Raw genomic sequence first — 12,759 nt, 5'->3', positions numbered from 1 at the left:
CTCTGGAGGTATGGACTCGTGGTAAGAACATCTTGGTAACTATTGGCCTTTCTTCTTCTGGACTTTCTTGCATTTCCCTGAGGAAGAGGTGAAATTTGCAACAAAACGTTTGTGACGTTATTAGCTTAAGACTCTACACGTTCATGTGGCTTTGTATTTACTGTTGTAGATGACTGCGGATCTTCTTCATTCAAATGTTCTGCTGCAGCGAAACATGCACCCGGATTAAGGGATTCAGTGTTTGCATTATCGGCCTCAAGTGGTACGTCAGTTACTGTGCTGGGCAAATAAATGTGTTCTGGAAATATATCCGGGTTGAAAGGTGAGATCCCTGTTGCTTTGAATCCGCTTAAAGCTATCGTTGGTATTGCGGTTTTATTGTAGGCGGAAGAAAAAAGCGAGGCGACCTGATAAAGAGTGATGACACGACTCGGATTTTCCTTCAACCATTGAGTTGCTGCTGCATCGTAGTAGTTACTTAGTGGCCCGAAAAAGCACACATCGAGAGGTTGGAGACGATGTGTGCAATGTGAAGGCAAGCAAAATAGCACCACTGAATTGTTTTTTGCAAGTTCCAATCCTTCTAAATTTTTATGGCTGACATGCCCGTCTAAAATTAGCAGGGCTTTGTTTTTGGTGTTCGGTCGAACATGTTTAATAAAGTGTTCCATCCACTTTAAAAATAGTTCCCCGGTCATGTAACCTGATTCATTGTACAAACATAAAGTCCCAAGGGGCGCTCCGTCGTATAATGTTGGATTGAATTTCTTCCGAGGAAAAATTATAGCAGGTGGAATATAAGTTCCCCCTGAACTCATGCACGCTACTACAGTTGAATGTACTCCCCTTTCCCCGCTGGTGATAGCACCCACTTATTTCTTTCCTTTTAGCGCAAAAATTTTAGAAGTATTTTGTACAGTTGTCAACCCTGACTCGTCCATGTTAAAAATCATACTTTTGTCGATGTCTTCATTATTTATTACGTTACGTAGATTTTTAAAAAAGGTCTTTACTTGTGGTTTGTTAAAACTTTCAGCGCGTGCCATTGATGTTGCCTCTGGCTGACGTAAAGATATATTCGGATGCCTTAGTCGAAAAGAGCGTAGCCAACCTTTGCCTGCAATTTTTTTCGTGTTATTGAATTGATGTTTTAACTTCATTCTCACTGCAAATTCATATGCCAAAATGCGGACATCTACGGTCGTTAAGCCAAAAAATCTGGCTTCCAGTGCTAGCATATGCTCCACTAGAGCCTCTTCTAGTTCTCGATTTAAGGTTGTTTCATGCCTGCCAAGATGTTTTCTTGTACCAACTGCTATTTTATTTCGATTCATGGCACGGCGGCGAAGTGTTGCCTGGGGCACTTGGTACTGCCTGCTAGCCTTTAACCAACCCAAAAAACCATCTGTAAATAAAAACAGCAGTTGCAAATTTTAGGTCATAAAGGCCAAGGGCGGATCTATGGTGGGACGGGGGAGGAGCAATGGGGATAATTATTCCCCCAGACAGGTCCCACCATAATTTAAATGAATGGAAAAAACTGGATATAAATACTATAGGTAAGAGCTTAAAAATATACTAAAAAATATATAGGTACCCATGTTTTTACTTCTATATTAATAGCAAGTGCCCAAAACCTTAGTTGAGCATTTTATTTTAAAGGAGTTTTGGATAAAAGTTGGGCCCAGAGTTTTTTTACCCTCCCCCAGAAATATTTCATAGATCCGTCCTTTAGAGGGCAAGATGACACAGCTATATTTTAACTTGCCCGCTAGCTCGGTGATCATAACATGAAAGCATGGTCGGATAAAATATAACCCTAAGAGCAGTTGCAATATCCTAAGATAAAGATTAGGAACGCCCTTTTTATCTCCAAAATAAATCACGACAAGAAATGCTACGATGGCATAAATATATAACGAAACATATGGTACTTACATTGGACCAAGATACAACAATGACACAAAAACGTAAATATTTTTTTAAACGTACGGAGCATCCGCACCCAAAGACTATCAAACGATTACTGTGAAGGAGTAGATTCTAACGAGCGTACGGACTGAACGAATAATGGACTAGTTTTCGTGGTGGGGGCAGTGTGTCGTCTTGCCCGGCTATGTCAACTTGCCCACCCTTCCCCTACAACATTTCAAAAATTTAATAGGAAGTATAAGTAATTTTGCGAATACCAAATTTGTTTGTTTAGCTTGTTTTATTAATGGTATCAAGAACAAAGCGATAAATATTTTTTTGAATTAGATTAATTTATATGATAAAGGTTTCATTTGGACAATTATGCCCACAGAATTAAATTGATAAATTTACAGAGCATTCCTTTTGATAATAAAGGTATTTGTATGTGTTTATTAATGGTATTTCTATTTATTTCCTTTTCCTATTTTTATCCCGATAAGGATCAACTAAGAGATACTGAAGCCACGAGAAAGGATAAGTATAACCTAAGATAATTTAATTTTTTTTATGTCAAAAGGGCACCCTGAGAATTTTTATTAATTTTTATGTATGATTTGCGACAATTAAATAATTAATCAAATAAATAATAATTAATATCAAAGTAATAGAAAGCATAACAATATATCATATAATATTACATTATATTGTTGTTCTGAAGCTATTTCCTTGTGGCATTTTTATAATTGTCAAAAGGGCACCCTGAGAATTTTTATTAATTTTTATGTATGATTTGCGACAATTAAATAATTAATCAAATAAATAATAATTAATATCAAAGTAATAGAAAGCATAACAATATATCATATAATATTACATTATATTGTTGTTCTGAAGCTATTTCCTTGTGGCATTTTTATAATTATTTTCTATGGGAAATAAGCCACAATTTTACTAAAAAATGAATTTATTAACGTTTCGAAGCCCAAATCGATATCTCAATTACAAATCAAATCACAACATCAACGTTAAAAAGGGAATCATTAAATCCTTATATGATAGAGCCAAAATTACTTGTTCTAACGAAAATTCATTTTTAGAAGAAAAACAATTGTTAACATCTGTTTTATTAAAAAATGATTATCCTTTATCGTTTATAAATAAGGAATTGACAAGATTGGATCGAATGGAACAGAACAACTTAGAACGGGATCCTACAACATTAACAAGAAATAATACGAGGAAAATAACAATACCATATATAAAAAGACTATCCGAGAAACTTAAAACAATAGGAAATAAATTCAACATTTCAACAACATTCAAAACAACAAACACATTGAGATCTATTCTATCTAAAACTAAACCTAACAATGAACAAGAAAGAACAAAGAATTGCATTTATAAAATACCTTGTGAATGCGAACAATTTTATTTAGGTGAAACATCAAGACCATTAAACGTTAGAATAAATGAACATCAGTCTTATATTAAAAATAGAGAATTTGATGGATCTCAAATATGTCAACACGCATGGGATAATGAACATAGAGTTCAGTGGAGAGATTCAAGTATAGTCCTGAAAGAATCAGATAGCAAAAAGAGAAAAATCAAAGAAGCGGCTCTAATTATGCTAAATGAAACCAATTGTGTCGCAAATTCCTCGGTAGAATGCAGTAGGATGTGGTTACCCATACTGAAAGAGGAAGTAAATAGAAAGAAAATACCACGATTAGTAAGTCAATAACATATCGAGTTAGTACAAATTTTATATTTTAGTATTACTTATTGTATATCTATGTATTATTAATATTATTTATAATTTAAACATATTAAAGTCAGAATTTGGTATGAGTTTTTTCGAAGGTAAATTAAATGTAAGACCAAATACTTACGATGTCGGGATAGTATCACTAGGTTTTTTCCTGGTTTTCCCTCGTGATTTACTATGGAATCTCTAACGCGAGAATTTTACTGTCATCGTTGCATTTGGTTGTCTTTTTAAAGACAGATCACATGCTATGATTTTTCTGCGACGGATATTCTTGAGTTGGGATTGATTTCATGTAATCGAATGAACTATCTTTTAGTAAAGTCGTCCCAGGAACGCAACTCATAAATATTGGAGATATCATTTTAAAGTCTTCTACTTTAAAATGTATAATATACGTCTGAATTGTAAATATAAATGAGTCAGATTAAATAAATTATTAGAAGAATTTTTTTTACTTAGCAACAACATTTTTGTTTATTTTAATACTATTTTGTATTTTGACAACGAAACCCGATTTGGGCTTCGAAACGTTAATAAATTCATTTTTTAGTAAAATTGTGGCTTATTTCCCATAGAAAATACTTAATTACATTATATATTATATAATACCTAATATAAAAAAATATTATTTTTTACATTTTTACAATTATTTTTGAAATTTCTCATTATAACTTTTTTTTTCTTGTACATGAATATACTATATATTGCTCAATAAAGAGGGCTTACTTTCTGTTCTTTAAAATGGTGTATCATCTATATTTAAATACATAATGGAAACCGAGTGATTCTTTGGTATTTTTTTACCTTTATTACTTAAAATTATTTCTTTTATAAAAATTACATAAACATTAGTCTTAGAAAACATCACTTTAGTTAAAATTATTTAAACGTTGACATTTAAAAAATTTTCAAAATCAAAGTCCATCTCTTCGTTAGCATTAGCTTCAATATCTTCCTCTGTTACCTCAGTTATCTTAGAGTTCCCACAATTAGTACCCATGCACATGCACCCTTTGCAGAATATTAAATAAACTAATTCCTATCTTCATATACATTCCAAAAATACATGCTATTTTTTCAAGTAAAGCTTGTGGTGCAGGAGCTTTGACAGTAAATATTGGAATTAATCCATATTTTGAAGTTTGTCCGACCGAGTCAAGTGGATCCAAAGTATTACCTATAAAAAATAAGATTCAATCATAACACACAATCGCATAAAAAAGTTATAATGAGGAATTTAAAAAACAATCCTAAAATCAAAAATCGTTGCAAGTACCATTTTAAAGTAAACAGAATAAGCTTTCTTTTTTTATTATATAATATATACCCACCTAAATGTAGAAAAAAAAGTTATAATGGGAAATTTAAAAAAATAATCGTAAAAAATATAAGAACTCGTTAAAAGTATAAAATCTTGAAAAAGATAACCTCTTTAAAAGAAGTCGTACAACATTATACAGTAGAACATCTTAAAGGTAATTGATTTCTATTCCTCTTACATGTACAATTGCATACCTATGCCTAAAGTTACGTAGAAAAAAGTTTACAGAACAATATTTGCGAAATAACAAGGAAAATTGCCCAAAATTTCTGTGAGTGGCGAACTTTGAAAAGTCATATTTCGAAAACTGTAAATCCTAATGACCTCTACCAAAACTCTACCTGTGAAGCAATGTCTATACCTATATCTCCGTGGACAAAAGTTATGGGAGAAAAAACAAAATTTCTTTCTTTTGGGTTTCTTTGTGCTTTTTCTTTTGAATATATTTTTGTAAAAAAAGCATCTTTGACTTTTTATACAAGTTATATTTAGATAGGAAATTTAACCAGGAACAATTTTTATGTAGACGAGTTTGTACCAAAAGTGCATAGAACTCACCCTAATGTAACTTGTGCCCAGGGACTAATTCACCCATTTCTCAAAAACGCACCCCTTTAAATGGTAGCACTCCGCGGTTTTTTCATATATAGAGATTCACTGACCATATGAAATAATAAAACCCCGTTAACGTTATAGTTCCTTTCTATAGTACATAATCAATAGCCTATAAGCACGTAAAATGTGTTTACGAAGCTCTCTGAACGAACTGTAATATAAGACGGCTTTTGGTGTCGTTTTGCAACGCAATTATTATTTATTTCTATTAGTTCTACTCCTAACGGAGTATGGGGGACCATTTTTCGGGGTCGACTGCAAGCGGTCAACTGTCATCAACAGGCCTAACTTCACGTGCAACTTCGATACGGGAATTATAAAAATTCCCGTAATTGTTTGAGCAAAGTGAGTACAAAGACATACATAATTTTTTTTTGTAATGACACCTTCAATTTACTGTGAATTTCTCGTAGACTCTACCGATAAGGTAAAGTTTTTGACGAGTTGCAGCGCGCCCCATTTGTCGTTGGAATTTTTTCCGCGCTGGACAGACGAAAAGTGAAACGCAATTATTAGATTTCCCTCAGCTTTCTTTGCTCCGGCATTCGTTTGGCTTGCAAATTTTTAGAAGCCACGAAGGTGTTAGCAGAAAAATGGTCATAATAAAGTTTTATTTTGATATTATTGTATGTTTTATTAAAGCAAAACGTTCGCTTGATTTTAAATGTACACAGTGATTCACGCAAGGCTAGCGTGGTCCATAATTTTTGTTTTTAATTAAACACCCTGTACATTTTTATATTTTTAAAAGCTTCAACAACCTGATCTCAACGAACTATGCGCTGTCCGATCCACAACACTTAGATCCTACAGACACTCTGCGCTGTCGAATCCGCCAAAAATCTTGACTCATAAGTAAAAAGAATATTAGTCCAGTCGTCAACATCCTAATCGATATGTTCTGGTGCAAACCTTAAGGCGGCGCCAGATATGCGGTATTTGGCAAATACCGAGCAAATGCTTGTTATTTGCCTATTAGTGTGGATGGGTTGCTTGCTATTTGGCATTTACCAATTTTAGTGCTTGTCGAATATTTGTCGTGTTCCCGTACGTTGTCGGTCTTTTCAACACTTCAAAGTAAACAAATATTCGCCGGTTATATATTTTTAGGGTCATCCACATATTTTTGCAAGCACAAGCAAGTTTGTTAGGTTAGGTTAAAGTTTATAACGTTTATTAAAGTAGTTTAATTATTGTCACAGAGTGTAGAAAATATTGAAAATAATAAATATGGAGTGGACCAATGAAAGCATTTTACAATTTTTGGATGCATATGAAAATGAACTCATAATATGGAATGCAAATTCCTTTTTTTCTGCTATTCAGTAATAAACTTCCACCAGACATAATGACAAAAGCAGCTGAATTTATAAGAAGCTCTGTATCCGTATCCATTATGTACCTTTTTTTGTTCGTTTAGAATATATTTGCTGTTCCCACAATGGCTCGATATACGAAAAATCTCGAATATGTGGTGCAAGGTGCTTTCCGTTTAACGAACACTTTCATGAGCACTCAAATATTTGATATTTAGCAAGCACTTGTTCAGTATTTGCCAAATGCCGCATATCTGGCGCCGCCTTTAAACGTGCCATACTGTGTGTTCTCGTTAACAGTGGAGCAGTAGCAGGCACTCTGGCTCTGATTCCAAATTTCCTTAATCTGTTACTAACTGAATTGGCAGTTATTCGAACATTACGGGCTGTGGAAAGATCATTTTGCAGTTGTATAGGTGCAACATGCAACAGTGAGGCTCGTGCACCTGGTAGTGATGTTGATTATAGTTACTTTCGAGTGTGCGTTACAAATCATTACTTTTGTATAAAGTAATCATTTACAGCAGGGGTCACCAATTAGTTTCCCTGAGGGTCCGTTTCAAAAACTTATGACACTTCCGGGGTCCGGATTTAATGCTACCTGTGTCTGGTTGTTCTGATTCGGTTTCTTTGCGGATTCTTGTTAAAAAATATACCCTATAAAATAATTAGAAGGGTGCTGGGCGAAATTTTTGGGCAGAAATTGTTTAACAATTTTTTTAACAAATTCAAAACATGACTTTTTTGCACCCAAAAATATGTTTTTAGGATTTTTGGGTCATCTTAAATAAAAAAGATCTGTGATTTTCCCAAAACTTAAAAGATTTCGGGATTTAAGCGATTTAAAATTTCAAAAATGCGAAAATCAGCCTTTTTGAAGCTTGAAAAATTCGCGCGAAATAAGCCTTGATTACTCATTAGAATCTTAAAATTGAATGAATAAACTTTAATTTAGATACTTGGCCACCTGAAAACCAATAATTTACGTATGAGTTTTCAAGTATCGAAAATGCTTATTTTCGCATTTTTCAGATTTTATTCGCTGATAACTCGAAAACTATCAACTTTTCAGAAATATGACATGAGACATCTTTTGTTTAAAATTACCCAAAAAAGGCAGAAACGTAATTTTGAATTTGTTTAAAAAAATTGTTTCGACCGGCACCTTTCTGATTTGTTTAAAGGGAACATAATTGAACAGGAATCCGCAAAAAAACTAATCAGAAAAATTTTATTTTGGACATAGCAACACAGTAATATTTTAAAAGCTAAAAATTTATATTGTGAATGTTAATGACCCTTTCTTTAAATCCAGTTATTGAAACTGATAAATTTAAAATAAATAATCATAGTACAAATGGTAGTTAACATGTTCTCTTTTCTACATCAGTTTCAAACTTATCAAACTTATCTCTGTTTGTTGCAAACTTATTAAATCTGAAAACTATTTCAAATAAATCCAGCTGAAAAGTACTCCCATATACTCTCCTACTTAAATCTACTTATATTAGGGAGGAAATGAATACAAAAAACGCACGTGACAATTATTTTATATACCAGTTTACTTAAATTCAAAATTAATGATTATAATAAGTATGTATAACAATAAGGGAAAACTCTTTACAAAATTAAATTATCATTGAGAAAAATGATATTTTTTATTATGTACAACCTGTCTGAAGGTTTGAGTGTGTTTAGTGCAACTGATAACTGATTCTTATTAGGGAGTTAAAATATTCATCTGTTATTGTTGTACTGAAGCTATTTTCTTGTGGCATTTTTATAATCAACCATTTTCAATGGGAAATAAGCCACAATTTTACCAAAAAAATGATTTTATTAACGTTTCGACGCCCACGTCGGGTGTCGTTGTCAAAGTACAAAATAATACTAGAGTAAACAAAAATGTTGTTGCTTAGTAAAAAATTCTTCTAATAATTAATTTAATCTGACTTATTATATCGGCAATTCAGACATATATTATACATTTTAAAGTAGAAGAATTTATTGCCAATATTGATGAGTTGCGTTCCTGGAACGACTTTACTAAAATATAGTTCATTCGATTACATGAAATCAACCTCAACTCAATAATATCCGCCACAAAAACTCATAGCATGTGATCTGTCTTTAAAAAGACAACCAAATGCAACGGTGCAAAAGTCAGAATTTGGTATCAGTTTTGAGAATAAACCAAATGTAAGCCCAAATACTTACGATGTCGGGATAGTATCACGAGGCTTTTTCCTGGTTTTCCCTCGTGATTTACTATGGAATCTCTAGCGCGAGAATTTTACTGCCACCGTTGCATCTGGTTGTCTTTTTAAAGACAGATCACATGCTATGATTTTTTGTGGCGGATATTCTTGAGTTGAGGTTGATTTCATGTAATCGAATGAACTATCTTTTACTAAATTCGTCCCAGGAACGCAACTCATCAATATTGGCAATATCATTTTAAAGTCTTCTACTTTAAAATGTATAATGGGGTGTATTCTGTAACATTTCCGTTAAATTTAAGAGGCCTCTAAAATTTAACTTTTAACGGTCCTCTAAAACTTTTCGGTTAGATTGTCATTTTCTTGTGGCATTTTTATAATCAACCATTTTCAATGGGAAATAAGCCACAATTTTACCAAAAAAATGATTTTATTAACGTTTCGACGCCCACGTCGGGTGTCGTTGTCAAAGTACAAAATAATACTAGAGTAAACAAAAATGTTGTTGCTTAGTAAAAAATTCTTCTAATAATTAATTTAATCTGACTTATTATATCGGCAATTCAGACATATATTATACATTTTAAAGTAGAAGAATTTATTGCCAATATTGATGAGTTGCGTTCCTGGAACGACTTTACTAAAATATAGTTCATTCGATTACATGAAATCAACCTCAACTCAATAATATCCGCCACAAAAACTCATAGCATGTGATCTGTCTTTAAAAAGACAACCAAATGCAACGGTGCAAAAGTCAGAATTTGGTATCAGTTTTGAGAATAAACCAAATGTAAGCCCAAATACTTACGATGTCGGGATAGTATCACGAGGCTTTTTCCTGGTTTTCCCTCGTGATTTACTATGGAATCTCTAGCGCGAGAATTTTACTGCCACCGTTGCATCTGGTTGTCTTTTTAAAGACAGATCACATGCTATGATTTTTTGTGGCGGATATTCTTGAGTTGAGGTTGATTTCATGTAATCGAATGAACTATCTTTTACTAAATTCGTCCCAGGAACGCAACTCATCAATATTGGCAATATCATTTTAAAGTCTTCTACTTTAAAATGTATAATGGGGTGTATTCTGTAACATTTCCATTAAATTTAAGAGGCCTCTAAAATTTAACTTTTAACGGTCCTCTAAAACTTTTCGGTTAGATTGTCATTTTCTTGTGGCATTTTTATAATCAACCATTTTCAATGGGAAATAAGCCACAATTTTACCAAAAAAATGATTTTATTAACGTTTCGACGCCCACGTCGGGTGTCGTTGTCAAAGTACAAAATAATACTAGAGTAAACAAAAATGTTGTTGCTTAGTAAAAAATTCTTCTAATAATTAATTTAATCTGACTTATTATATCGGCAATTCAGACATATATTATACATTTTAAAGTAGAAGAATTTATTGCCAATATTGATGAGTTGCGTTCCTGGAACGACTTTACTAAAATATAGTTCATTCGATTACATGAAATCAACCTCAACTCAATAATATCCGCCACAAAAACTCATAGCATGTGATCTGTCTTTAAAAAGACAACCAAATGCAACGGTGCAAAAGTCAGAATTTGGTATCAGTTTTGAGAATAAACCAAATGTAAGCCCAAATACTTACGATGTCGGGATAGTATCACGAGGCTTTTTCCTGGTTTTCCCTCGTGATTTACTATGGAATCTCTAGCGCGAGAATTTTACTGCCACCGTTGCATCTGGTTGTCTTTTTAAAGACAGATCACATGCTATGATTTTTTGTGGCGGATATTCTTGAGTTGAGGTTGATTTCATGTAATCGAATGAACTATCTTTTACTAAATTCGTCCCAGGAACGCAACTCATCAATATTGGCAATATCATTTTAAAGTCTTCTACTTTAAAATGTATAATGGGGTGTATTCTGTAACATTTCCGTTAAATTTAAGAGGCCTCTAAAATTTAACTTTTAACGGTCCTCTAAAACTTTTGGGTTAGATTGACATTCTGTAAACACATATTATAGAGGACCGCTAAAATAATATTTTTTTAGAGGAATCCTCTAAAAGGTTTTGGAACAAATACGGCAACGTTGCACGTTGATCGTTTTTGAACTACTTTTAACCTAGAAATTGACCGAAAACTGACTGTCAGAGGCCAAAAACCTTAAGAAGAAGAAGAAATTGACAGTTTCCTAGAAAATAATATTTATTGGATTTTGGATTTAATTATTTTTTAGTAAAACTCATATTTTCCAATTAAACAATTTTATTTATAAAGTTATACCTACATTAATACATTGCTGAAAAATTTCATATCTTATTTCTTCTCCCCTTCGACACTAATTTTGGTCAAATGGTCTATTTTCAATAACAGTAAGGTCATCTTATTAATCTGTATCTGGTTATAAACCTTATGAAACTTCACCTTTATAAACATTTGGTACGTTTTGTAATGTTCCACAATAACTTTAAATAATTTTACCTGCATTAATAGGATTTAATTGCTTTGACAAACATCTTTGACTTCCACCACTTTTTCAATCACATTTCTAGGTAGATAGGTACCTACTTCCTTTGAAATGGTAATTGTAGCTACTTTCAGGTCAATTACTTTTTGTTTTTGTTGTAATCTAAAATCAGCTCTACAAAAAGAAACAAAAATTTGAATTTTGTTGCTTATAGGTGTACTGTGTCGATTGTAAAGGAAAATGAGACTTACCTTTCATTATTATTTATTAAGTACTTCTTCACCAAATACATTATAGAAAGCCATTTGCCATTTTTAAATATTTATCTCCAGTATAATACAAGAATAAACTACTATTCATACAAACATAACCCAATACATGTCTGAATTGCCGATATAAATAAGTTAGATTAAATAAATTATTAGAAGAATTTTTTACTCAGCAACAACATTTTTGTTTAATCTAGTATTATTTTGTATCTTGACAACGACACCCGACTTAAGTGTCGAAACGTTAATAAAAATCATTTTTTGGTAAAACTGTGGGTTATTTCCCATTGAAAATAGTTGATTGTTCATCTGTTAGCTGAGATCTGTACCGATTTTTAATAAAGTTCATTCTTGATAAAGCGGCTTCGCATACATGTTGAGCCAAACGTAGTACACAATTTCATAGCCAAACATTTTCAAAATTGCTAAACACTATATTCTGAATTTAATCGCGGTCCGCACAAAACTAGCCCACGGTCCGGATGCGGACCGCGGTCCGCCAATTGGTGACCCCTGATTTACAGTATTCGTTACTTTGATTACTATGATTACTTTTGTATTTGAGTACCGGTAATCATATCGAGAATCGTATTTCTCAGTAGGTAGGTATTTTGTATAGGTATTCTGATATAAAACTACAATAATAGTCGTAGTCGTTACTCGCTTTGTGATACGATTGGTACGAAGTAATCAGAGTAATCAAAGTAGATATAATAGTTAAAATAATTAAGTAACGCTTACTAGCTGGCATATTACTTATTAGGCTATTTCGAAAATAAGACTCTTAGATTGACGAAAAAAAGCTGTTTTCACCAAGACTAAGTATGCAAAATTCGATTTAGCAGAACCAGACTTACAGCCATTTTTTCATAAGAAGGTTCCCAC

General features: G+C 32.6%; 1 protein-coding gene across 4 annotated transcripts in view; it reads right to left on the bottom strand.

Moving 5' to 3' along the window:
- Window positions 1-12,759, bottom strand: part of LOC126891977 (serine/threonine-protein phosphatase 4 regulatory subunit 4-like) — a 206,098-nt gene that overhangs the window by 165,706 nt on the left and 27,633 nt on the right. The window lies entirely within an intron of this gene.

The sequence above is a fragment of the Diabrotica virgifera genome, chromosome 9 (genome assembly GCF_917563875.1).
Source record: "Diabrotica virgifera virgifera chromosome 9, PGI_DIABVI_V3a".
NCBI lineage: Eukaryota > Metazoa > Arthropoda > Insecta > Coleoptera > Chrysomelidae > Diabrotica > Diabrotica virgifera.
This window is presented reverse-complemented; position numbering and strand designations above follow the sequence as displayed.